Below are 26521 nucleotides of genomic sequence, written 5' to 3' on the forward strand. Positions count from 1 at the left end.
TGGTAGCTCATACCTGTAATCTCAGCACTTTGGGAAGCAGAGATGGGTGGATCACCTCAGGTCAGGAGTTCAAGACCAGCCTGGCCAACATGGTGACACCCCATCTCTATTAAAAAAAAATTAAAAAAGACAATGCCATATTTGTCATTAGTCTGAAGGTTACCATTTTTAGTCTGAATTACAAATATTTGAATTTTATGGGAGTTGAGTTTAGTATATTCTAAATGAGACTGAAAAGTTAAAAACGGCTGGGCGCGGTGGCTCATACCTGTAATCCCAGCACTTTGGGAGGCAAGGTAGGCAGATCATAAGGTCAAGAGATCGAGACCATCCTGGCCAACACGGTGAAACCCATCTCTATTAAAAATACAAAAAAATTAGCTGGGCATGGTGGCACGCGCCTGTGGTCCCAGCTACTCGGGAGGCTGAGGCAGAAGAATCATTTGAACCCAGGAGGCAGAGGTTGCAGTGAGCCAAGATTGTGCCACTGGACTCCAGGCTGGTGACAGAGCAAGACTCCGTCTCAAAAAAAAAAAGAAAGAAGAAAGAAAAGTTAAAAACAAGTAACACAAATCACATCTCCAGTTTTCAACTGAACACCTAATTCACAATAACTGATTGGATTTTGTTAGGACAAATTGCTTTTCTGGACCCTCATTCATGTGCTATGCATATGCTTGCTCATCAATAAATCAGGAACACATCTACTAGGAATTGGGAACACATCTATTCTTTTTAAACTCTTCAGATTCTCAAGTTACTTCTCTATTTAGTTCATTCTACTTGCTTCCAGTTTAACTGTGAATTACATTTACATTTACAATGTAAATATAAATTACATTTAAATTTCTAAATGCTTCCTATCTCTAAGCAGATTTGCATGGTTCAATTTAGGGTAGTGTCTCTGATTCTTCTTGACAATTTTTGTTTTATGTCGTTTTTGGTTTTTTGCCTCTTTCACAATAACATCAACTACCCAGACAGTGGTTTCTAGCTGTCAAGGTGTCCCACACTTATCCATTGTTTACGGTGTTCTTCTTCTTCCATAATTAAGATGAACTCTCTTGCCAGGCGCGGTGGTTCAAGCCTATAATCCCAGCACTTTGGGAGGCTGAGGCGGGTGGATCATGAGGTCAAGAGATCGAGACCATCCTGGTCAACATGGTAAAACACCGTCTCTACTAAAAATACAAAAAATTAGCTGGGCACAGTGGCGCGTGCCTGTAATCCCAGCTACTCAGGAGGCTGAGGGAGAAGAATTGCCTGAACCTGGGAGGCAGAGGTTGCAGTGAGCCATGATCGCACCATTGCACTCCAGCCTGGGTAACAACAGCGAAACTCCATCTCAAAAAAATAAAATATTATTAACTCTCTTAGCTTTAACGGTCTAGGTAAAAATAATGGCCTCCTCTATGATCCTTCCAGGTAAGATTCTACTTTCTATAGTTATTTTTTGAACTGTGTTCCTTCCCACTGTTCTTCTCCAACATCATAGTTGTTTTTCTTCTGAATGTGAAGTAATTCAGATAAACTGCTATTTATAAAGCATCTATTTTTAATTATTGCAATGCTGAGAATAGTGAAATTATAAATACCCTGACCAAGACAATGTTCAAATAAGCCTCTAAACAACAAAATATTGAAGCAATAGTTTCAAATGAGAAAATGATATACAGAAATGAAAGATAATTTCTACACTTTGGACGGAACAGCCAGCAGGGTTCACAAGCAATTCAGAAGCTGTGTGCATTTAGTTATTAAACAAGTGGCTAACTATATTGCCACTAATAGCTTAAAATGTCCAAATTAACTTGTTACATATGGTTGGGGAACATGTATTGATTCTTTAAAGTTTTATTTGTAAAATCAGTCCTGTATCTTCTAACCTGTTATAATTAATTCCGTCTCCTTGCACTTTGAAATCTCCACAATAATAAGAACTTTATCAGGCTGGTGTTGGTATGAAGTGGCACAGCAAACCAAAATCCCACGGGGAGCAGTCCACAGACTTCTCTTCTAAGCAGCAAAAAGCTGTTATCATTTTCTGAATTACAGGAACTATAAAAGGACACTCTACTCAAGCTGCCGCTGAATGTCACCTGAAAAGCAATCACAAAAGGGCTCTGTCTTGGCTTATCTCTGAGCTCTGTCACTACGGCAACCAGCAGGGAATAAGTATCTGTGGGTCTATGAATTTCAGAATCCCATAAAAGCCAGGGCTAAAAAGGCATGTGCAGCCTCTCAGAGATTGACTGCATTAATACATTAGCAAATACTGTGAAACACTGGATAAATGTCAGCAATTATGGAAAAAGCGTCTAATAACGATATTCGTTGCCTGTCAAACCCCCATGAGGTTTGATATGTAACTGCCACTCAAAGCTGTCTGTAATTTTATCTCTTTTATACATCTGAATCCACAGCATTCAAATTTGTACTTTGAAAGTAATAAACTGTAAAGCAATTCATTCCATGTTGATCACAACTGTCAACAAACATACAATAAAAGAACAAAAAGACTTTCATTGGCTCTGGGAACAATCAGTACCAACAATCTCCTGTGGATATTTATTTTTAAAAAACTATATATATATATTCTACATGTAGAATATTAAACAATGTCATGATGTGAAGCAACAATTGATTTGACTGTTGATTAAGTCACCTTGGGTTAAAAAAGCCTATTTACCATGCATGAATGTTCATTTTAAGCCTTCTTTTTGGGTGAGAAAATTTGTAAGACTTTATAGCCAATTGGATACAGTTGTAAACACCCCTCTATGTTTGCACATCAAAAAAAGTCATGAAATTTCTGTTACCTCCAAACAGGCTATAATGCTGTCTTTACAATCTTTCTCAAATACAGAATTATAGGTAATTAATTATATATGTAAAACCCAAGGGTCTAAAAGTACAACTTAATAAGCTGGACTAGTACTTGAGCAATATTTCCATTGCTCAAGAAAATGACTTATTAAGAAATCTTATCACATATATTACATCTGTTCAAATGCAATAGACAGCATGTTAACTTGCAAACAGAAATGCCAGAGATTAAGTAGTGCATATATGTATTATAAACAACCTTCCATTTTTCAGTTATAAAATAGGGTTGGGCACAAGGCTTCCAACAAGACCTTTCTCTGTAACAGAAAGAAAGCCTGTTTGTGGTTTATATTTGTTTGATTGTTTGTGGAGAAAGCAGCAATATGCATTGGAATACTGGGCTAGCAGTTATTAAATGCAATTTAGAGCCAATCACTCTAAATTGCCAAGCTTAATAAAATGCAAGAAACTTTTACTATTCATTTAATGCCAGAGGCATTCTGGGCAGTTTAGACATGAAGATGACTAAGATCTGTTTCCTGCCCTCAAGGAATGCATAGTCTCATGGAAGGAAAATGATTACAAGCCCTGTTCTTATGAGCTAACTAGGTGGTTTCAAGCAACCCTAAGAAAAATTAGGAAAACAGATAGTAACTGTAGTCTACTATATATAATTTCTATCATAAATTAGTCACTATAATCTACTACTTGACTCAAATAAGATCATGTACAAGAAATACACTTTGTAAACTACAAATCACTATATACATGACTCTTAATATACTCACCTAGTACTTTGTTAACTGTGAATCCCAAAATAGAGTACTACTGCTTATTCCCTGACACATTAATAATATGGCTACCATTCAAGAACATACAAGACATACAAACCAAAGTACCATAATGAAGATTTGAAATTCACTTATATTCAAAGACATAAGTGCCTACCTAATAAAGGAAAATAAAGGCAAACTTTTGCTCAGTTTAATCACATGAAGAAAAATTCAGCCTAATTTCTCTACTTTACTTCTACAACTTTAAATGCAAAGAATCTAAATTATTTTCAGCACACTATCCTACTCCAGAGTAATTTTTTTTTTTTTTGAGACGGAGTTTCGCTCTTGTTACCCAGACTGGAGTGCAATGGCGCGATCTCGGCTCACCGCAACCTCGGCCTCCTGGGTTCAGGGAATTCTCCTGCCTCAGCCTCCTGAGTAGCTGGGATTACAGGCATGTGCCACCATGCCCAGCTGATTTTTTTGTATTTTCAGTAGAGACGAGGTTTCACCATGTTGACCAGGATGGTCTTGATCTCTTGACCTCATGATCCACCTGCCTCGGCCTCCCAAAGTGCTGGGATTACAGGCTTGAGCCACCGCACCCAGCCTGTTGTTTTGTTTTTTTGAGACCAGGTCTCACTCTGTCACCCAGGCTGGAGTGCGGTGGCGTGATCATGGATCACTGAAGCCTTGACTTCCCAGGCTCCAGTGATCTTCCCACCTCAGCCTCCTGAGTAGCTGAGTCCACAGTCCCATGCCACTACACCCAGCTAATTTTTTGTATTTTTGGTAGAGATGGAGTTTCACCATATTGCCCAGGCTGGTCTTGAACTCCTGAGCTCAAGCAAAACACCTGCCCTGACTGAAAATTCAATTGTATAGATGCCATTTAGCTCACTCGTCTGGCCTTAGCGACTCCTTGATTCCATGCCTGACCTTAGCTACTGGTTTCTTAGACTACTGCAGAGGTAAAGACAATTGCTCAACTGAATAAATAGAAATTTAGGTCAGATATTAGGGGAATAGACTAAATACTTTGGAAAGCCATCCATGCCTCTTGCTATTAAAGTTCCTAAATCTCAGTAGAGACATATGGTTTGGCCAGTGTGAATGCAATTATAAGATAAACTGGACTAGGTATTTTAAAACTGGAACTGTTCTGAGAAACACGGACATATAAAAAATAGCATGGTACAAGAGAAAGCAAAAGGGAAGAGGGACAGATTTGGAGTTGAATACTAGTTCTGTACTTTACCTTCTCAGTTAAGGTCTCAGATTAATATATTCATCATAAATCTACTAGTTAAAAATAAAATTTATAGACGTCTAGTTGCCTACAGTAAAACTGACCCATTTTAAAGTACATTTCGTGAGTTTTTATGTACCTATAAAATCTTGTAACAACTAGTATAATTTTCAAATTACAGAAAATTTCCATCACTTCTCAAAATTTCCTTATGTTCTTCTAGTCAACCATACCTGATCTGAGGCAAACACCACTAAGTTTGTATTTTCTCTTATTTTGGGGCTTGTCCCATGCTTTTTGTTTGTTTGTTTGTTGTTGTTGTTGAAACAAAGTCTTGCTCTATAGCCCAGGCTGGAGTGCAGCGGCGTGATATCGACTCACTGCAACCTCTGCCTCACAAGCTCAAGAGATTTTCCTGCCTCAGCCTCCTGAGTAGCTGGGACTACAGACACCCGCCACTATGCCCAGCTAATTTTTTATATTTTTAGTAGAGACGTGGTTTCACCATGTCGGCCAGACTGGTCTCGAACTCCTGACCTTGGCCTCCCAAAGTGCTGGGATTACAGGCATGAGCCACCAGGCCCAGCCTTGTCTTTTTTGTTGTTGTTGTTTGTTGAAACAGTCTTGCTCCGTCACCCAGGCTGGAATGTAATGGCGTAATCACAGCTCACTGCAACCTCTGCCTCCCGGGCCCAAGCAATTCTCCTACCTCAGCCTCCCAAGTAGCTGGGACTACAGGCACGCACCACTGTGCCCAGCTAATTTTTGTATTTTTAGTAGAGACGGGGTTACACCATGTTGCCCAGGCTGGTCTTGAACTCCTGACCTCAGGTGATCCACCTGCCTTGGCCTCCCAAAGCGCTGGGATTATAGGTGTGAGCCATCATGCCCTGTCTTTCTTTTTAATAGCATCTTTTGAAAAGCAAACTTGCAAACTATAATGAAGTCCAATTTATCCATTTTTTTTTTTCCTTTTATGACAAGGGCTTTTAGTGTCCTCTCTCAGAAATTTTCCTATCCCAAGATTTTCTCCTACATTTTCTCCAACAAGTTAAATAGTTGTAACTTTTACATTTAAGTCATCTATGATCTATTTAAGATAAACTGAAGTTATCTATCCTTATCAATATCCAGTTGCCTCATTGCCATTTGTTAAATAAAGAACATACTGTCTCCATTGCGTTACTTTGGTATCTTTGTACAAAACCAATCAACAGCACATACATATGGATCTATTCCTGAACATTCTATTTTACCTTCTGATTTATGTCTGTCTTTACACAATTACCACATTGTATTGAATACTGTGGTAATATTTTTTGAAATCAGGGAGTGTAAGCCTTCCAACTTGGTTATTTTTGAAAACTGTTTTAGGCCAGGTGTGGTGGCTCATGCCTGTAATCCCAGTACTCTGGGAGGCCAAGGTGGGTGGATCACCTGAGTTAAGGAGTTCGAGACTAGCCTGGCCAACATGGTGAAACCCTGTCTCTACTAAAAAATACAAAAATTAGCCAGGCATGGTGGTGGGCACCTGATATCCCAGCTACCGGGGAGGCTGTGGCAGGAGCACTGCCTGAACCTGGAAGGTGCAAGTTGAGTGAGCCAAGATCTTCCCATTGCACTCCAGCCTGGGCGACAGAGCAAGACTCGATCTCAAAAAAAAAAAAGGAAAATTGTTTTAGGAACTCTAGCTCTTTTACATTTCCATGTAATTTTTGAACCAAATTGCCAACTTCTACAAAAAAGGCTACTGAGATTTTGATTGACATTGCAGTGAATCCATAGCTCTCTGGGAGGAGGTACCGCCTTAAAAATATTAAATGTAGGCCAGGATCTGTGGCTCACTCATATAATACCAGCACTTTGGGAGGCTAAGATGAGTGGATCACTTGAGCCCAGGAGATAGAGACCAGTCTGGGAAACATGGCAAGTCCCTGTCTCTAAATATATATATATAAATATATAAATATATATATATATGTTCCTACATATGATCATGGTAGCTCATTCCATTTCTTAATTTTGTTAATTTCTCTCTAATTATTTGCCATTTTCAATGTACAGATTTTATATATTTTTTTAAATGTATCCTTAAATATTGCATGTTTTTGGATAGAATTGTGAGTCACATTTTTTTAAACCCATTTCAAAATGTTCTTTACTATTATACTGTAACACAATTGATTTTTGTATACTTATCTCATAGCCCATGCATGGCCTTGCTAATTTCACTTGCCACTTCTATTAGCTTTTGGTGGATTATGTTAGATCTACCAAGAAACAAACTACTAAATATTTTACACAAGAAAAAACGTTTTATTTCCTCCTTTCTAATCTGCATGTATTTTTTTTCCTCCTAATGTACTGATTAGGACTAGCAGTATAACACTGAGCAGAACTTGTGACAACGAACATCCTTACATCACTTCCAATCTTAGAATGAAAATATTCCCCCACTAAATAAGTTAGCTATTACTTTTTCATAGAGCCCTTCTATCAGGCCGAAGAAATTCTTCTGTATTCCCAGTTTGCTGAGTTAGTTTGCTTTTGCTTTGGAAAACACTTATATTTTGAAAGACTCATTTACATATACAAAATTCACCAGTATTCCAGTTGCACAATATTCATTCTAATAAGCACAAACACAATTCTAATACACACATTTCTACAACTCCCAAAAATGTCTTTGTGTCCCTATTGGACTCAGTCTTCTCCATCACCCCTTGGCAACCCACTGACTGGATTTCTGTAAGCTATAGCTTTGGTTTTTTTCATATTTCATATATGTGGAATCACACAGTGATATAGTCTTTTGTGCCTGTCATCAACTTAAGTGTTATATATATCAGTAGTTTGCTCCTTTTCATTTGGAGTAGCAGTCCGTTGAATGGATATACCACAATTTGTTTACCATTCACTAGTTGACAAACATTTGGGTTGCTTCTGGGTTTTGTCTACTATAAAGCTCCAATAAATATTCAAGTACAAATCTTTGTGAGAACATGTTTTCATTCCCCACTGGCAAATATCTAAGAGTTGAGATTGTATGTTAAGTGTCTACTTAATTTTCTAAGCAGTTGCCACTGTTTTCCAAACTGGCTATATATTTTGCTTTCCTACCTTGCTGATTGATTTTTATCATGAATGTAGGCTAAATTTTATTGAATGCTTTTCCAGGATCTATTCAGCTGATCGTGCATGTTTTCTTAGTTTAGTTAATGAAATTAGTTACACTGGTTCATGTTCCAATGTTGCACCATCCGTGTACTCCTGAGATAAATCCTAATGGTGATGCATGACCCTTTTTGTTCTTTTTTGTTCTTCTTTTTGCCATTCTTCCCTCTTCCTTCTTTTTAAAGTAACAGCTTCATTGTTATATGGTACCAGACCATATAACACAAATTCACCCTTTTAAAATGTACGTTTCATGTACTCTTGTTTTTATCTATTGTGAAATTCAATTTGGTAAAATGTGTTAAAAGTTTTAACACATATTTCATAGAGGATATTGCTCTGTAGCTTTTTTTTCTCTCATGTCTCTGACCAATTTTGGTAAATATGTAACAGCAACCTCATAAAATGAGTTAAGAAAGAACATGGGCAGGGTGCAGTGGCTCACACCTGTAATCTCAGGTGTGATTGGGAGACTGAGGCGGACGGATCATGAGGTCAGGTGTTCAAGACCAGCCTGGCCAACATGGTGAAACCCTATCACTACTAAAAATACAAAAATTAGCTGGGCATGATAGCGCACACCTGTAATCCCAGCTACTCAGGAGGCTGAGGCAGGAGAATTGCTTGAACCCAGGAGATGGAGATTGCAGTGAGCCAAGATCATGCCACTATAACCCAGCTTGGCAACAGAGCGAGAAAGCGAGAGCGAGAGTGAGCAAGAAAAAATTTGAAGAGGAAGCTGGGAACGGTTGTTCACACCTATAATCCCAGCACTTTGAGAGGCCGAGGCAGATGGATCACGAGGTCAGGAGTTCCAGACCAGCCTGGCCAAGATAATGAAACCCCGTCTCTACTAAAAATATAAAAATTAGCTAGGCGTGGTGGCGGGTGCCTGTAATCTTAGCTACTTGGGAGGCTGAGGCAGAGAATCCCTTGAACTTGGGAGGCGGAGGTTGCAGTGAGAGAGATCGCACCACTGCACTCCAGCCTGGGTGACAGAGCAAGTCTTCGTCTCAAGAAAAAAACAACAACAACAAAATAATAAGAGGATTAGCATTAGTTTACCTTAAATATCTGGTGGTATTTGCCAATGTAATAACCTGGTCCTGAAGTTTTTGTTGTGGTGAGATTTTCAATTGCAAATTCAATTTTTAAAATTATATTTGGGCTATTCTAGTTTTCTATTTCTTCTTAGATCAATTTGGCAATTTTAATCTTTTAAATGACTTGTCCATTTCAGCCTCGTGTTGCAAAATGTATTGGCCTAAAGTCATTCATATTTCTCATATTTCATTTTTATCTTTTAACTAACTGTATGATTTGTAGTAGTGTTCTCTCATTTTTTACTGGCATTTGTAATTTGTATCTATTCCTTTTTTCTCTTGATCAGTCTAGGAAGGAGTTTTTTTAATTGATCTTTTCAAAGAGTCAGCATTTGATTTCAATGATTTTTTCCTAATCTGTCTTTTACTTCAATCTTGGCTCACCACAACCTCCACCTCCTTGGGTTCAAGCAATTCTCCTGCCTTAGCCTCCCCAGTAGCTGAGATTGCAGGCATGCGCCACCACACCTGGTTAGTTTTGTGCTGTGTTTTTATTTTTTGAGACAGAGTCTCACTCTATCACCAGGCTCCAGGCTGGAGTGTGGTGCCATGATCTCGGCTCACTGCAACCTCCGCCTCCTGGGTTCAAGCAATTCTCCTGCCTTAGCCTCCCGAGTAGCTGGGACTACAGAAGCATGTCACTATGCCCAGCTAATTTTTATATTTTAGTAGAGACGGGGTTTCACTATGTTGGCCACGATGGTCTTGATCTCTTGACCTCGTGATCCGCCTGCCTCGGCCTCCCAAAGTACTGGGATTACAGGCATGAGCCACCACGCCAAGCAGTTTTGTATTTTTAGTAGAAATGGGGTTTCTCCACGTTGGATAGACAGATCTCAAACTCCCGAACTCAGGTGATCCGCACATCTTGGCCTCCCAAAGTGCTGGGGTTACAGAGCCACCATGCGTGGTCTGATTGTTTTTTCTTTCTTTTTTTGAGACAGAATTTCACTCTTGTTGCCCCAGCTGGAGTGCAATGGCATGATCTCAGCTCACTGCAACCTCCACCTCCAAGGTTCAAGGGATTCTCCTGCCTCACCCTCCCCAGTACCTGGGATTACAGGCATGTGCCACCAAGCCTGGCTAATTTTGTATTTTTAGTAGAGGCAGAGTTTCTCCACGTTGAGCAGGCTGGTCTTAAACTCCCAACCTCAGGTGATCTGCCCACCTCAGCCTCCCAAAGTGCTAGGATTACAGGTGTGAGACACCAGGCCCGGCCTGATTTTCTTTTTATCTTTATTATGTCATTTAACCTACTTGGATTTAGTTTGCTCCTCTTTTTCTGTCTTCTTCAGGCAGATGGTTATAAATTGATATTGGACCTCCTTTTCTAATATAAGCATTTAAACTGTAAATTCTCCTCTAAGCACTGTTTTAGTTGAATACCACAGATGTGATATGCTATATTTTCTTTTCTTTTTTTTTTTTTCTTTTTGAGACAGAGTTTCGCTCTTGTTACCCAGGCTGGAGTGCAATGGTGCAATCTCGGCTCACCGCAACCTCCGCCTCCTGGGTTCAGGCAATTCTCCTGCCTCAGCCTCCTGAGTAGCTGGGATTACAGGCACGCGCCACCATGCCCAGCTAATTTTTTGTATTTTTAGTAGAGACGGGGTTTCACCATGTTGACCAGGATGGTCTCGATCTCTAGACCTCGTGATCCACCTGCCTCAGTCTCCCAAAGTGCTGGAATTACAGGCGTGAGCCACCATGCCAGGCCCTGATATGCTATATTTGCATTTAGTTTAACATGTTTCCAGTCTTTGCTGTGATTCCTTCTGACTCATGAATTTTTTTTTAAAAGTATGTTTTTTATTTCAAATATTTGAAGAGCTTCAGATATCATTCTGTTATTAATATGTAATTTAATTATGTTTGGTTAGTGATAATACTAATTGCAATCCTCTAAAATATATTGAGACAATAAATAAATATTTATGGTCCAGGTTATAGTCTATCTTGGTAAATGCATCATGCATACTTGAAAGGAATATGTATTCTGATATTATTGGGTGAAGTGTCTACAAATTTAAATTAGGCAAAGCCGATTAATCATGTTGGCCAAATCTATGTTCTCACCTATCATTTTTTTATAAACTACTCAGACAGGAAAATGAAATTGTGTGTCAGTTTTGGCTTTGCATATTTTGAAATTGTTTTTGGGTACATACACATTTAGGATCATTTTCTCTTCTTGATGAAATGACCTTTATTACAAAATCTCTCCTTTTAGTCCTGATAATATTCCTTTCTCAGGCCGGGCGTGGGGGCTCACGCCTGTAATCCTAGCACTTTGGGAGGCAGAGATGGGAGGACTGCCTGAGCTTAGGAGGACTGCCTGAGCTCAGGAGTTCAAGACCAGCCTGGGAGACATGGTGAAACCCCGTCTCTACTGAAATACAAAAAAAAAAAAAAAAAAATCAGCCGGGCATGGTGGTGGATGCCTGTAATCCCAGCTACACAGGAGGCTGAGGCACAAGAATTGCTTGAACCCAGGAGGCGGAGGTTGCAGTGAGCTGAGATTGTGCCACTGCAATCCAGCCTGGGCCACAAAGCAAAACTCTGTCTCAAAACAAACAAACAAACAAACAAACAAAAACAGTAGGCCTGCAGCTGAGGTGTCCTGCGGCTGGTGGCTGGAGCATGGCAGACCCCTGGAGCTGTTTTATGACAAGAAAAAAAAAAAAGCCTGGAAATACATTCCCAACTCACAGATGCTTTGATTTCCAGATCAGGATGGCTGGGCGAGCATTGGAGCTTCTTTATCTGCCAGAGAATAAGCCCTGTTACCTGCTGGATACTGGCTGTGGCACTGGGCTGAGTGAAGGTTCTCTCTCAGATGAAGGGCACTATTGGGTGGGCCTGGATATCAGCCCTGCCATGCAGTATAAGGCCGTGGACTGAGATATAGAGGGAGACCTGCTTTTGGGGGACATGGGCCAGGGCATCCATTTCAAGCTAGGCATATCTGATGGTTGCAGCAGCATTTCTGCTGTGCAGTGGTTCTGTAATGCTAACAAGAAATCTGAATATCCTGTCAAGCACCTGTACTGCTTTTTAGCTTCTCTTTTTTCTGTTCTTGTCCAGGGATCCCAAGCTGTCTTGCAGCTATAACCTGAGAACTCAGAGCTTGTAGGGGCTGATCACAACACAGGCGACAAAGGCGGGCTCCTCCGGTGGCATGGTGGTAGACTACCCCGCCAGTGCCAAAGGAAAGAAGTTCTACCTCTGCTTGTTTTCTGGGCCTTTGACGTTTATCCCAGAGGGGCTAAGTGAAAATCAGCGTAAAGATGAGCCCAGGGGGTCCATGTTCACCTATGAGAGGGTCCCATTCAGGATTTCGAGGCAGGAGTGGTAAGGAAGAGCCGGGCATGAATGCTGGAGAAGAATGAGTGGCATGGGCCCCAGGGCAGGAAGTCAGATGCGACATTTGGTATACTGGCCACTCCCTGCTTCTAAGTTACCACGTGGTTCTGGACAGGCACTTGCCTCTGCAGCTTTCTATATCAAAGTGTTCTGCTGACAAAGCAGTATTTTAGAGAAGTTCTAACATTCTGTTTTTTTTTTTTAAGAAGTTCTAATGTTCTAAAAATGTTTTCTACAGTAAAAAAAAGTTCTCTGGGCCGGGTGTGGTGGCTCACGTCGTAATCCCAGCACCCTGGGAGGCTGAGGTGGGAGAATCATTTGAGGCCAGGAGTTTGAGACCTGCTGGACAACATAGTGGAGAGGGGGCAGGGGTGAAGCTCTGAGAGCATCTTATTTTGTTTAAAAGCAAGAAATAAAAATTCCTTTTGTGGAAAACAAACAAAAAAATTCCTTCTTCTGTATCTTTTCTGGTGTCACATAGTCAATATAACTTTTTTTTATTTTAAAGATGGGGTCTCACCATGTTGGCAAGGCTGGTCTTAAACTCCTGACCTCAGGTGATCTGCCCACCTCAGCCTCCCAAAGTGCTGAGATTATAGGCGTGAGCCACCTCACCCAACCTTTTTTCTGTTTTCTTTTGTACTTTTTTTCAGCATTGTGTTTTATTTCTTTTAATGGCTTTTTAGCTATATTTCTTATTATTATTTCTTTAGTGGTGGCTCTAAGGTTTACAACATGCATTATTAACCTAACAGATTACCTTTAACATTATACAGCTTTGGATGGGCACAGTGGCTGGGATTACGCCTGTAATCCCAGGCATAATCCCAGCACTTTGGGAGGCCGAGGCAGGCAGATCACAAGGTCAGGAGTTTGAGACCAGCCAGACCAACATGGTGAAACCCCATCTGTACAAATTCAAAAAATCTGTACAAAAAATACAAAAATTAGCCAGGCGTGGTAGTGGACATCTGTAATACCAGCTACTCGGGAGGATGAGGCAGGAGAATGGCTTGAATCTGGGAGGTGGAGATTGCTGTGAGCCGAGATTGTGCCATTGCGCTCTAGCCTGGGAAACAACAGCGTTAACTCCATCTCAAAAAATAATAAATAAATAAAAATAAAACAGTATACAATTTCATGTATAATGTAGTAACACTAACAGTACACTTCCATTTTTTTTTGTGCTACTGTTGTTAAACGTTTTACTTCTACATATGTTAAAAAGTCCATATTGCTTATTAATCTTTTCCTTAAAATTTATCTTTTAATGGGAACAATAGACACTGGGGTCTACAAGTGTAGGGAGGGAGAGAGATAAGGTTTGAAAAACCACCTACAGGATACTATGCTCACTATGTGAGTGATGAGTTCAATTCAGCTCCAAACCTCCCTTGTAACAAACCTGTACATGTACCCTCCTGAATTTACATTAAATTTGAAAAAATAATTTAAAAATCATCTTTAGAAAGTTAAAAGCACAAGGAAAGCCGGGCGCAGTGGCTCACGCCTGTAATCCCAGCACTTTGGGAGGCCAAGGCAGGCAGATCACGAGGTCGAGAGATTGAGACCATCCTGGCCAACCTGGTGAAACCCTGTCTCTACTAAAAATACAAAAATTAGCTGGGTGTGGTGGCTCCCAGCTACTTGGGAAGCTGAGGCAGGAGAATTGCTTGAACCCGGGAGGTGGAGGTTGCAGTGAGCTGAGATCGCACCGCTGCACTCCAGCCTGGAGACTGGCAGTGGAGTGAGACTCTGTCTCAAAAAAAAAAAAAAAGGCACAAAGAAAAATATCTCTTTTATATTTAACCCCATTTGGCACTCTTCTTTTTTTTTTTGTAGATTCAAATTTCCATCTGGTATCTGGAAAATGCAGTTTTCCTTTCGCCTAAAGAAATTCCTTTAATATTTCTTGTAACTCAGGTTTGTTGGCACTAAATTCATTTAGTCTTTGTTTACCTGAAAAATTCTATTTTACTTTCAGGTTTTTTTTTTTTTTCTTTTTCTTTCTTATTTTTGAGACAGGGTCTCATTCTGTCACCCAGGCTGGAGTGCATGATCATGGTTCACTGCAGCTTTGAATTCCTGGGCTCAGGCTATCCTCCTGCCTCAGCCTCCTGTGTAGCTCAGACTACAGGCATGTATCACCAATGTCTAGCTTTTTTTTTTTTTTTTGTAGAGATGGGGGTCTCACTTTGTTGCCCAGTCTGGTCTCAAACTGCTGGATTCAAGTGATCCTCCCACTTCAGCCTCCCAAAGGGCTAGGTTACAGGGCATAGCCACTGAGCCCAGCCTCACTCTCAATTTTCAAAGATTATTTTCACTGGATATAAAATTCTGATTTGAAATTTAAACAAAATCTTTCAGCCCCCTTAAAATGTCATTCCATTGTCTTCTGGCTTGCATTGCTCCTTTTTTTTCTTTTTTTTTTTTTAAGAGACAGGGTCTTGCTATGTTGCCCAGGCTGGAGTACAGTGGCTATTCACAGGCCTGATCCCACTAATGATCAGCATGGGAGTTTTGACCCACTCTTCTTTCCGACCTGGGCCAGTTCACCCTTCCTTAGGCAACCTGGTGGTCCCCCGCTCCTGGGAGGTTACCATATTGATGCCAAACTTAGTGCGGACACCCGACCAGCATAGCACACTGTAGCCGAGAACTCCTGGGTTCAAGCGATCCTCCTACCTCAGCCTCCCAAGTATTGGGAAAACAGGCATGCACCACCATGTCCAGCATTTTTATTTTTAAGATGGAGTCTTGCTCTGTCTCCCAGGCTGGAGTGCAGTGGCGCAATCTCAGCTCACTGCAACCTCCACCTCCTGGGTTCAAACGATTCTCCTGCCTTAGCCTCCAGAGTAGTTGAGACTACAGGCACACATCACCACATTCAGCTAATTTTTGTATTTTTAGTAGAGATGGGGTTTCACCGTGTTAGCCAGGATGGTCTTGATCTCCTGACCTCCTGATCCACCCACCTCAGCCTTCCAAAGTGTTGGGATTACAGGCGTGAGCCACCTTTTTTTAATAGAGCCAGGATCTTGCTACAGTGCCCAAGTTGCTTTTGAACTCCCAGCTTCAAGCAATCTTCTCACCTGAGCTTCCAGACTAGCTGGGATTACAGGCAGGAAGCATTGCACCAGACTTGCATTTTTTTTCTGATAAGAAATCTAAAGATTCTATATTTGTTCCCCTGTGTGTAATGTATGTTTTAAAGTTCTGTTTTGATATATTTCTCTTTTTCACTGGTTTTTAGCAATTTAATTATGACACACTTTCAGTGTGAAATTCTTTGTACAGCCTTCTTTGAGTTTACTGAACTTTTTGGATTGATGAGTTTACAGTTTTCATAAATATAACCAAAAACTTAAGGCACTATTTCTTCTTCAAAAAATATTTTTTTCCCTGGGTGGAATCTGGCTCTGTCACCCAGGCTAGAGTGCAGTGGCACGATCTCAGCTCACTGCCAACATCTGCCTCCCAGGTTCAAGCAAGTCTCCTGCCTCAGCCTCCTGAGTAGCTAGTATTACAGGTAAGTGCCACCATGCCAGGCTAATTTTTGTACTTTTAGTAGAGATGGGGTTTCACCGTGTTGGCCAGCCTGGTCTCAAACTCCTGACCTCGTGATCTGCCTGCCTCAGTCTCCCAAAGTGCTGGGATTACAGGCATGAGCTACCATGCCCAGCCTATTTCTTCATTTTTTTTTTCTCTTTGACCTCTTCCCTCCATCAATCTTCTTCTTCTACAACTCCACTTGCAGGTATGTTTAATAACTGATTTTGTCCCAGAGGTCACTGATACTTTGTTCATTCATTATTTTTTCCTCTCTGTGCTTCAGTTTGGACTGTTTCTGTTGCTGTATCTTAAGTTCACTAATCTTTTCTTTGGCACTATCTAAGCTGTTATTCATCCCATCCAGTAAAATTTGTACTTCAGATACTATATTATCTCTAAAAGTGTTACTTTGTTCTTTAAAGAAAAATGTTTTATTTTGAGACACAGTCTCACTCTGTCACCCAGGCTGGAGTGCAGTGGCACAATCTCAGCTCACTGCAACCTCTGCCTCCTGGATTCAAGGGATTATCCTGTTTCAACCTCCTGAGTATCTGGGACTACAAGCATGTGCCGCCATGACTGGATAATTTTTGTACTTTTAGTAGAGCTGGGTTTCAATATATTGGCCAGGCTGGTCTCAAACTCCTGAGTTTAAGTGATCCACCCACCTCAGCCTCCCAGAGTGCTAGGATTACAAGCATGAGCCATAACCACCCCACCCCCTTCCCCGTGCCTTGCCATGATATTTTTGCTCTCTTTTATAATTTATTTCTTCCCTTTTATATATTTTATGACTGCTTATGTTTTCACTTAAATCCTTGAGCACATTCATAGCATTTATAACAGCTACTTTTTTTTTTTGAGACAGTCTCACTCTGTCACCAGGTGCCAGGCTGGGGCGCAGTGATGCAATCTTGGCTCACTGCAACCTCAGCCTCCTGGATTCAAGCAATTCTCCTGCCTCAGCCTCCGGAGTATCTGGGACTACAGGCGCGCGCCACCACACCCAGTTAATTTTTGTATTTTTTAGTAGAGACGGGGTTTTGCCATGTTGCCGGGGTGGTCTTGATCAACTGACCTCATGATCTTCCCTCCTCGGCCTCCCAAAGTACTGGGATTACAGATTACAGGCGTGAGACACAGCACCCAGCCTATCACAGCTACTTTAAAGTCTATGTCTGCCAATTTCATTATCTAAGTAACTTCCACATCTGTCTCTTTTGACTGATTTCTTTCCTGCTTTTGATTGGATGCTAGACTTTGTTTTTAGAGGGAGTTACTGATCGGCTTATTCGTTATTGAGGCTTGTTTTAAGCTTTTTTTTGAAATGGAGTTTCATTCTTGGTGCCCAGGATGGAGTGCAATGGTGCAATCTCAGATCACCACAACCTCCGCCTCCCAGGTTAAAGTGATTCTCCTGTCTCAGCTTCCGAAGTAGTTGGGATTACAGGCATGTACCACCACACCTGGCTAGTTTTGTATTTTTAATAGAGATGGAGTTTTTCCACGTTGGTCAGGCTGGTCTCAAACTCCTGACCTCAGGTGATCCACCTGCCTCGGCCTCCCAAATTGCTGGGTTACAGGCATGAGCCACAAAGCTTGGCCATTTTTAAGCTTTTAAAAATAGAAGTCCTAGAGTAGCCTTCACTCTAGGGCCAATTTATCCACTCCACTAAGGTGCAACTCTTCTGAAGATAGCTACTGAATGCCCTGTGTATTCACTGAGGTGTCTCTACAATGTATAGTAATTACTTGAAGTAATTTTAGTTTTGTGTAAACTCTGGGCATGGTTTACCTTATAGCTCCCAGTTAACTGTTCTTTTTCCTGACAATTTTTCTTTGCCTAGCCTCCTGGAATTTTACCCTATGCATATACAGACTAAAGACTTGGGGAACCCTATGCAGATTTCTGGAGATTTTCTTCTGCCAGTAGTCTGCTTTGCAAAATCTAGCTGCTGAAGCCTCCCAAAACTCCAATCTCTGTCCTTCAACAAAAAGAAACACCAAGTCCTGTTTTACTTTCTCTTTCCTGCCATGGGATCCGGAAGTTGCCTCCAGGCAGAATTTAAGACTCTCATAGGACTCTTGTTTCCTTCTTCAGAGTACTGAATTGCCTGTTGGCTAATATCTGAAAACAGTTGTTTTATGTATTTTATCCTGTCTTGTAGTTGTTTACAGAGAGAGGGAAAATCCCAAAGCAGTTATCCCTTCATGGGCAGAAGTAGCAGTCTACAAGTTTGGGATTTTAATAAACTGAAATCAGGACCCAAAGCATCAGATCTTAGTGCTTGTAAGTTTCCAACTGGGGGATGTCTTGCTTCCATGCATTCTTCCTCATATTTACTGAGTGAACATTTCCCTTGAGTGTTTCATCCACACTCCCAAACTTCCCACTCTTGTTCAGAATAGAGTTCGTTTCACAACTTTTCTTTCCTTTTAAACCCAAACTTTCTTCTATTGCTTTCAAAGCTGTTCTTTCCATCTGTTTAGTCTTTGCCTGTGTTATTTGCAAAAGACTCTATATGTTGACAAGGGCAATGAACCCTCTGAAGCTACTGAGTCTCACCAACATCAGAAGCAACATTATCCATGACCTTCCCAAATAAAGAAAAAGTCAGTGAAAATGTCCAAAGATTGCCTGAATCTGTCTGCCCTAGGACAGGCTAACAAAGTAATTTAAATAGTATAAGATGACCCTGAAGCTATTCAAAGAATGCTTCTGATTCTGCATGTGTATGCAATATAAAGAAGGTGCTTACTCAAGGGAAAGAGAGTTAATGTTTGTTGAATGCCTACTAAATGCCAGACATTACACTAGGGGTTGGCAAACTTTCTCCGTAAAGGGCCAGACAGTAGATATTTCAGGCTTTCAGGGCCATATGGGCTTTGTTTGCAACTATACATCCCTGCTTATAGTGTGAAAACAGCTGTGGCACAGTACATACATTAAGAAATCGGTGTGGCGGGGTGCAGTGGTTCACACCTGTAATCCCAGCATTTTGGGAAACAGAGGTGGGTGGATCACTTGAGGTCAGGAGGTTGAGGCCAACCTGGCCAACATGGTGAAACCCCATCTCTATTAAAAATACAAAAATTAGCCGGGTGTGGTTGCACACGCCTGTTGTCCTAACTACTCAGGAGGCTGAGGCAGAATTGCTTGAATCTAGAAGACAGAGGTTGCAGTGAGCAGAGACTGAGCCACTGCACTACAGCCTGGGTGACAGAGCAAGCCTCTGTCTCAAAAAAAAAAAAAAGAAAGAAAGAAATCAGTGTGAATGTGTTCTAAGAAAACATTACTGACAAAAACATATGCTGAGTAAGATTTGAGCTCACAGTCATAACTGTCAACCCCGGCATTATATTAAGTGCTTTACATATTAGATATAACCATACTAAACTTCCAATATGCAACCATTTTTGTCCCTTAAAAAATGGCAATTTCATATGGTCCAAGCTAATAATACGTTAACCCCTTGTAATCATCACAATAGGCTTTCAAGTGTGTTAATATCATCTCCATTTTGTAGATAAAGAAACTGAAGCTCAAACATTAACATTTAAATAATAGTAATGCTGGGATTCAATGAACTTGAACTGGTCTGCTCATTTGCATTATCCCCCACTTCCATTTCCTCTACCTCCCACCCATACACATATAACACACACACACACACACACTCTGGCAAAAATCGCTTACAGTGTAGTTCCACACACTCTTAAATCTGTTATTCTCTACTTGTTGCTATAAAATACTTAGTTTTGATAATTTAATTTTTATTAGAAATAAAATAATCTGATTATCAAAAAGTTTATCAAGCTACTGTAATCATACAAATCAATCCTTTAGTTGCTTATTGCCATAGATGTCAACCTACTGGAGCATTAAACAATTTAAATAAATGAATGACATTTAAATAAATGCATAAAACACACATTTGATACAATGTGAAGAAGACAGTAGACAGGTTTTGTTTTGTTTTTTTGTTTTTTTGTTTTTTTTGAGATGGAGTCTCACTCTGTCGCCTGTGCTAGGCTGGAGTGCAGTGGTATAATCTCAGCTCACTGCAACCTCCACCTTCCAGGCTCAAGCGATTCTCCTGCCTCAGCCTCCTGAATAGCTGGGACTACAGGCACCCACCACCACTCCCAGCTAATTTTTGTATTTTTAGTAGAGAGGGAGCTTCACTATGTTGGCCAGATTGGTCTTGAACTCGACCACGTGATCCACCCACTTCAGCCTCCCAAAGTGCTGGGATTACAGGTGTGAGCCACCGTGCCCGGCCTTTTTTTTTTTTTTTGAGTTGGAGTTTTTTCCCAACTGTTATTTCCCAAGCTGGAACGCAATGGTGTGATCTCAGCTCACTGCAACCTCTGCCTCCCGGGTTCCAGGGATTCTCTTGCCTCAGCCTCCCTGGTAGCTGGGATTACAGGCACATGCCGCCACGCCCAGCTAGTTTTTTGTATTTTTATTAGAAATGGGGCTTTACCATGTTAGCCAGGCTGGTCTCGAACTCCTGACCTCAGGTGATCTGCCCACCTTGGCCTCCCAAAGTACTGTGATTACAGGCAAGAGCCACCATGCCTGACAACAGTTCTTCTAATGCTTATAATTTATAAAAGGAGGAATGTAAGTATACAAATTAAAATGTAATCAAATGTTCCTTTCTCTGAGAAGTCATTTTTTCATTACCACTAATTGTTAGCAAAATTGATTGTTCCCTCTTCTGTGATCCCCTTGCATTTATATATTTGAGTTGTAATTGTTTATTTACATATGTCTCCTACTAAACTCATCAATCTCTGAGAAGCAAGATCTTACCCTTGCAACTTTAAGGGCCAGCACAGTTACTGGCCTGTAAAAGTTAAAGAGAACTAAGTATGACCTGAGAAGGACTTTGTATTTCTTCTTTCTTTTGAGAGTCTTGCTCTGCCACCCAGACTGGAGTCCAGTGACACATTCTCTACTCACTGCAACCTCCTCCGCCTCCTGGGTTCAAGCAATTTTTATGTCTCAGCCTCGTGAGTAGCTGGGATCACATGTGTATGCCACCACACCCAGCTGATTTTTTTGTATTTTTAGTAGAGACAGGGTTTTGCCATGTTGGCCAGGCTAGTCTCAAACTCCTGATCTTATGCAATGCACCTGCCTCAGACTCCCAAATTGCTGGGATTACGGGCATGAGCCACCACGCCCAGCCAAGAGCTCTGTACTTCTAGATTTGAGTCCTGATGGAGGAAGCTTAATCTAACTTAATAGGTAGATAAGACTGAAAACCTAACTTATAAGTATATGCCTATAATAATAGTTGAGTCTTGGCCAATCTCAGCAGCCAGACTTCAATCACTGATACACTGCTGAATGTTCCAACCGTGTCCAAATAAGGCAAATACCAACCTGTAACCAATACAGCTGTTTCTGTACCTCACTTCTTTCTGTATGTCACTTTCCTTTTTTTGTCTATAAATTTGTTCTAACCGTAAGGCATTCCTGGAGTCTCTCTGAATCTGCTATGATTCAGGGGGCTGCCCAATTTGTCACTCATTTTTTTTTGTTGTTGTTCAATTAAACTCCATTAAATTTAATTTGTCTTAAGTTTTCTTTTAACAGCGTTGTTCCACAAATGTCAAGTGAATGAACACATAGATGAATTTAAAGAAACAATAATAGCCAATGGTCAATTATGTTAAGGCATTCTTTCTAGTACATACTACTTCAATCTTCAAAATAAACCTAGCAGTAACTATTCATGTAGCTATTGATTCTTTAATCTTTGCAATAACTCTATGAGTAATTATCCTTGATTGACAGTTATAGAGACTGAGACCCACAGACGTTAAGTTGCTTGTAGTGACTCAGATGAACCCAGAGAGGAGGAAGGAAGAGAGAAATGAAGAAAATAAAGAACAAACTAAGAAAAAAGTGAACAGAATTTAAGTAGAAGAAGAGAACTATAAATGAATTTCTAAAAGGTTTGGCAAAGGGACCATGGGAAGGACACAGGCAGGGTTTCTTAAAGGTCTTGAAGAAAGGAGATAATTGTTGCAGGTATTCTAGGTGGAAGAGTATGATTAAATGACAAAGTGGGAGAGTACCAAGTATATTTGAAAAATAGGTAAGTATTTAGCTAAAGCTGAGACATATATGGTGTAATATTCAACAAATATTTATCAAGCATTTACTCAGAGCCTGTATGGGAAAACAAACCTGGAAGGGAAGTTTCAGACTAAATAATGAAGGGTTTTGAATGCTAGCATAAAAATCTGTACATAAGCTGGGCGTGGTAGCTCACGCCTGTAATCCAAGCACTTTGGAGGCCAAGGTGGGTGGATCACCTGAGGTCAGGAGTTCAAGACCAGCCTGACCAACATGGTGAAACCCTGTCTAAATTTGGAAAAAAAAAAAAAAATCTCTATATAACTGGCTGGGCGTGGTGGCTCAAGCCTGTAATCCCAGCACGTTAGGAGACCAAGGCAGGCAGATCACCTAAGGTCGGGAGTTTGAGACCAGCCTGACCAACATGGAGAAACCCCATCACCCCGTCTCTACTTAAAAAAAAATCTATACACAATCGAGTCATTAAACATAAGTAAGTAAGGCTGAATGTGATTCATGTTATACTTTGGAAATATTAACTTTGCAGCAGGGAACAGAATGACCGTAATAGAGGCTTGAAAGTTTACTTAGTAACTACAGTGTGGTAAGTCCGTGGTAACTGTAATAGTCTGTATTTTGCAAAGAGTAGATCCTGTAAAGTGGGAGCTTGGGTCCGGTATCAGGAGAATGTCCACAATTTGACAGCTGCTAAACACAAGGCTTCAGGGAGAAATCATAGAAGAACATGAGTTCTATCCCAAGGATCAAAACAGATGACATTTTCTCATTCAGATTCATTTCTATTTAAAAGTGGGGTGGGGAGAGAGCACAATTAAAAAAAAAAGAGGTATTTAAACTGAAAGAGTTGACTGGGTGCAGTGTAATTCCAGCACTTTGGGAGGCCTAGGCAGGTGGATCACTTGAGGCCAGGAGTTCCAGAGCAGCCTGACCAACATGGCAAAACCCTGTCTCTACTAAAAATACAAAAATTAAAAGACAGGCACAGTGGCGCATACCTGTAATCCCAGCACTTTGGGAGGCCGAGGCAGGCGAATCACAAGGTCAGGAGACCGAGACCATCCTGGCCAACGTGGTGAAACCCCATCTCCACTAAAAAATACAAAAATTACCTGGGCGTGGTGGCACATGCCCGTACTACTCAGGAGGCTGAGGCAGGAGACTCGCTTGAACCCCGGAGGCGGAGGCTGCAGTGAGCCAAAATCGTGCCACTGCATTCTGGCCTGGTGATAGAATGAGACTCCATCTCAAAAAAATACAAAAATTAGCCAGGCATGGTGGTACACGCCTATAATCCCAGCTACTCCAGAGGCTGAGGCATAAAAATCACTTGAACCTGGGAGGCGGAGGTTACAGTCAGCTGAGATCTCGCCACTGCACTCCAGCCTGGGTGACAGAGTGAGACTCTGTCTCAATAAATAAAATAAAATAAAAATCAGAGGCAGGGTGTGGTGGCTCACACTTGTAATCCCAGCACTTTGGGAGGCCGAGGAGGGCAGATCACGAGGTCAAGAGATCAAGACCATGCTGGCCAACATGGTAAAACCTCATCTCTACTAAAAATGCAAAAATTAGCTGGGCATGGTGGCACGCGCCTGTAGTCCCAGCTACTCGGGAGGCTGAGACAGGAGAATTGCTTGAACTCAGGAGGCGGAGACAGGAGAATTGCTTAAACCCGGGAGGCGGAGGTTGTAGTGAGCCAAGATCGCGCCATTGCACTCCAGCCTGGCAACAGAGTGAGACTCCAGCTCAGAAAAAAAAATTATTAAATAAAATAAAATAAAAATAAAAAATGTCCAGGTGCGGTGGCTCACATCTGTTGTCCCAGTACTTTAGGAGGTTGCGGCGGGCAGATCACAAGGTCAGGAGTTTGAAACCAGCCTATGGCGAAACTCTGTCTCTACTAAAATACAAAAATTAGCCAGGTGTGGTAGCACACGCCTGTAGTTTCAGCTACTTGGGAGTCTGAAGCAGAATTGCTTGAACCAGGAGGTGGAGGCTGCAGTGAGCTGAGATCACACCACTGCACTCAAGCCTGGGTGACTGAGCAAGACTCTGTCTCAAAAAAAAAGCAAAAAACAAAAAATAAAAACAAAACAAAACAAAAAACTGAAAGAGTTTTAATTGTATAAGCATTATTAAATCCTGGAATTTAAAAAGAACTATATGTATTCATATTGTCTGCATTATAATAAGGTGTCTAAACATAATTCCCAGTGTTAAAATTATTTCTACTCTCTAGAAACCAAGAGCTTCCTTGTTCAAGTGTAAAATGAGATTTTGCCTACTTGTAACTCCTTGTTTTCACAGCTGAATTGTCACAGCATGAAAACATTTTCCTACTGGTGAGGCTTTAGATACCTATTTCCCTGATGAAAAGAGTACAAAAGGAACTGAGTTACTGATAGTTCATACAGTATCCCATACCCTATTAGAGTACAACTACAAGCAAGAAAATATGTTAACTCTGAAGGGAGATGGGCGACAATGTTGTACATGATCACTGACTTCACTCAGTAGCCTGAAAATGTCCGAGACTGAAGTCTATTAGGTTCATAAGAGACTCAAGATTATAAAAGAATCTGATTACAAGAGGTCTGTTTCTTTGTCCTGTTGGGTAAGTCAAAGGTTAATGAGAAGTGTACTGAACAAAACGCCTCTTGCGCTATTTCAAAGTATTTGTCATGCAAGATAAAATGTAAGTGGGAAAGTATTTTAATTTAGTTCATTAACTTCTTTTTTTAAAAAATAGCTTCACTGAGGGATAATTTACATGCCATAAAATTCACTCATTTTAAATGTTCAATTATTTTTAAAAAAATTTAGACATGTGCAACCTTTACCACCGTAATTTTAGAACATTTTCATCACCCCAAATCCATTCACTTCTTGATCTATGATATTTTCATAAATTCATAGAACCCAATGATATCTAAGGCTACTGTATATTCAAAATACAAATTTCAGCAACTGACCAGTAAAAGTACAAAATAACCTCAATTTTAATGACCTTTATAACCAGTCCTCTACTCTGGCACTAGGAAGCAAATGTTCAGGTGCTTTCTCTGAAAGTTAAACCATTCTAAGTATTACGTTATGGCACATTGTCTTGGAAAGAAATTAATTATATTTTTGTTGGTAACACATTTCAGGCTGTTTACACAGCTGACATTTCTCAGCTGTACCCAATTCATGCCCTAAGCTGTGAAGACTATTTTGTTTTGTAGCAGATGCCTCCACTTGAATGATTTCAGTAAGTATAAAGACACCACTGCCTGCAAGAAATATACACTACAAGTACCAGCTTTAAGAGTTTTTATACTCATAATGAAAGAAAGGTTTCATGACATATTATTTGGCCAGGATCTCCTCGGAATACTTGTTATAAGCCATTATTGGCTAAATTCAAGCACTGGAGCTAGTGAATCTGCCGTGGCATCAGTTAAAAGCAGCCTGGCCCTAAACATCTTTGTTGTATCAAATCATGCAAGCTCAAGGCAACATCCTGCCAATGCAGCAACATTTGCTCTGGGGAGGTGTGGGCAGGCACCACTTCACAGGTTCTGGGACAAGGTGCAAATGGGAATAATGAGGCTAAAAGAATCAAGCCTCTTAATGGGGATTCCCTCTTGTGTTTGCTATGACTTCAGAGAACCAAGTAGCATTACAGTCTTGGAAACAAACAGTTTTAGCTGCTTTCCATATTTTCCTATAGTAATTAAACTGCATGACAACTCTTTGACAAAAAAATTATATATTATAAAAATGATTAAAATGTGAGTCTCATAAAAGACCATGCCGACTCAATTCAATGAATAGCACCTAAAATGTACAAGGCACTATTTACAGACAGAAGAACTGATCATATTTCATTGACTTTGCCTATCACTCTTGGAACTTGTACCTGATAAGCGAATTTCAGTCTGGTTTCTACAAGAGTGGGGTGCAAAAGCAGTCGGCTTTTCCAACCCTGTGAAGCCCCACATTTCCAGAGTTTCTCTATTATCTTATGTCCCTGCTCTTAAACAAGACAATTATTTTTGCTTTAAGCTTTTTATTATGAAAATTTTCAAACATATACAAAAGTTGAGAGAATAGTATAATAAACCCAATATACAACATCACCCAGATTCGATAGATGCCTAATCTAAATTAGTTCTAGCATCACTCAATCTGCCACACACAGTTTATTCTGAAGCAAATCTCAGACACCACTTCATTTAAACCAGCCAATTCTTGCCTGTAATTGTAATCTGTAATTATAACATTTTTAAGTTACCTTAATTACAATATTGACTCTCATTTACTGAGTGTCTACTATGAGCCAGGTACTATACTTATATTATCACGTATCTTCATAATAGTT

At 40.6% G+C, this 26521-nt stretch overlaps 1 protein-coding gene and 1 pseudogene across 10 annotated transcripts in view; one reads left to right on the forward strand and one right to left on the reverse strand.

Annotated features, from left to right (window-relative positions):
• The window catches only part of LOC103794426 (18S rRNA (guanine-N(7))-methyltransferase pseudogene), a 48547-nt pseudogene extending 35963 nt beyond the window's left edge, over positions 1 to 12584 (forward strand).
• The window catches only part of FAF1 (Fas associated factor 1), a 569750-nt gene that overhangs the window by 210035 nt on the left and 333194 nt on the right, over positions 1 to 26521 (reverse strand). The window lies entirely within an intron of this gene.

This window comes from Callithrix jacchus, chromosome 7, assembly GCF_049354715.1.
Source record: "Callithrix jacchus isolate 240 chromosome 7, calJac240_pri, whole genome shotgun sequence".
NCBI lineage: Eukaryota > Metazoa > Chordata > Mammalia > Primates > Cebidae > Callithrix > Callithrix jacchus.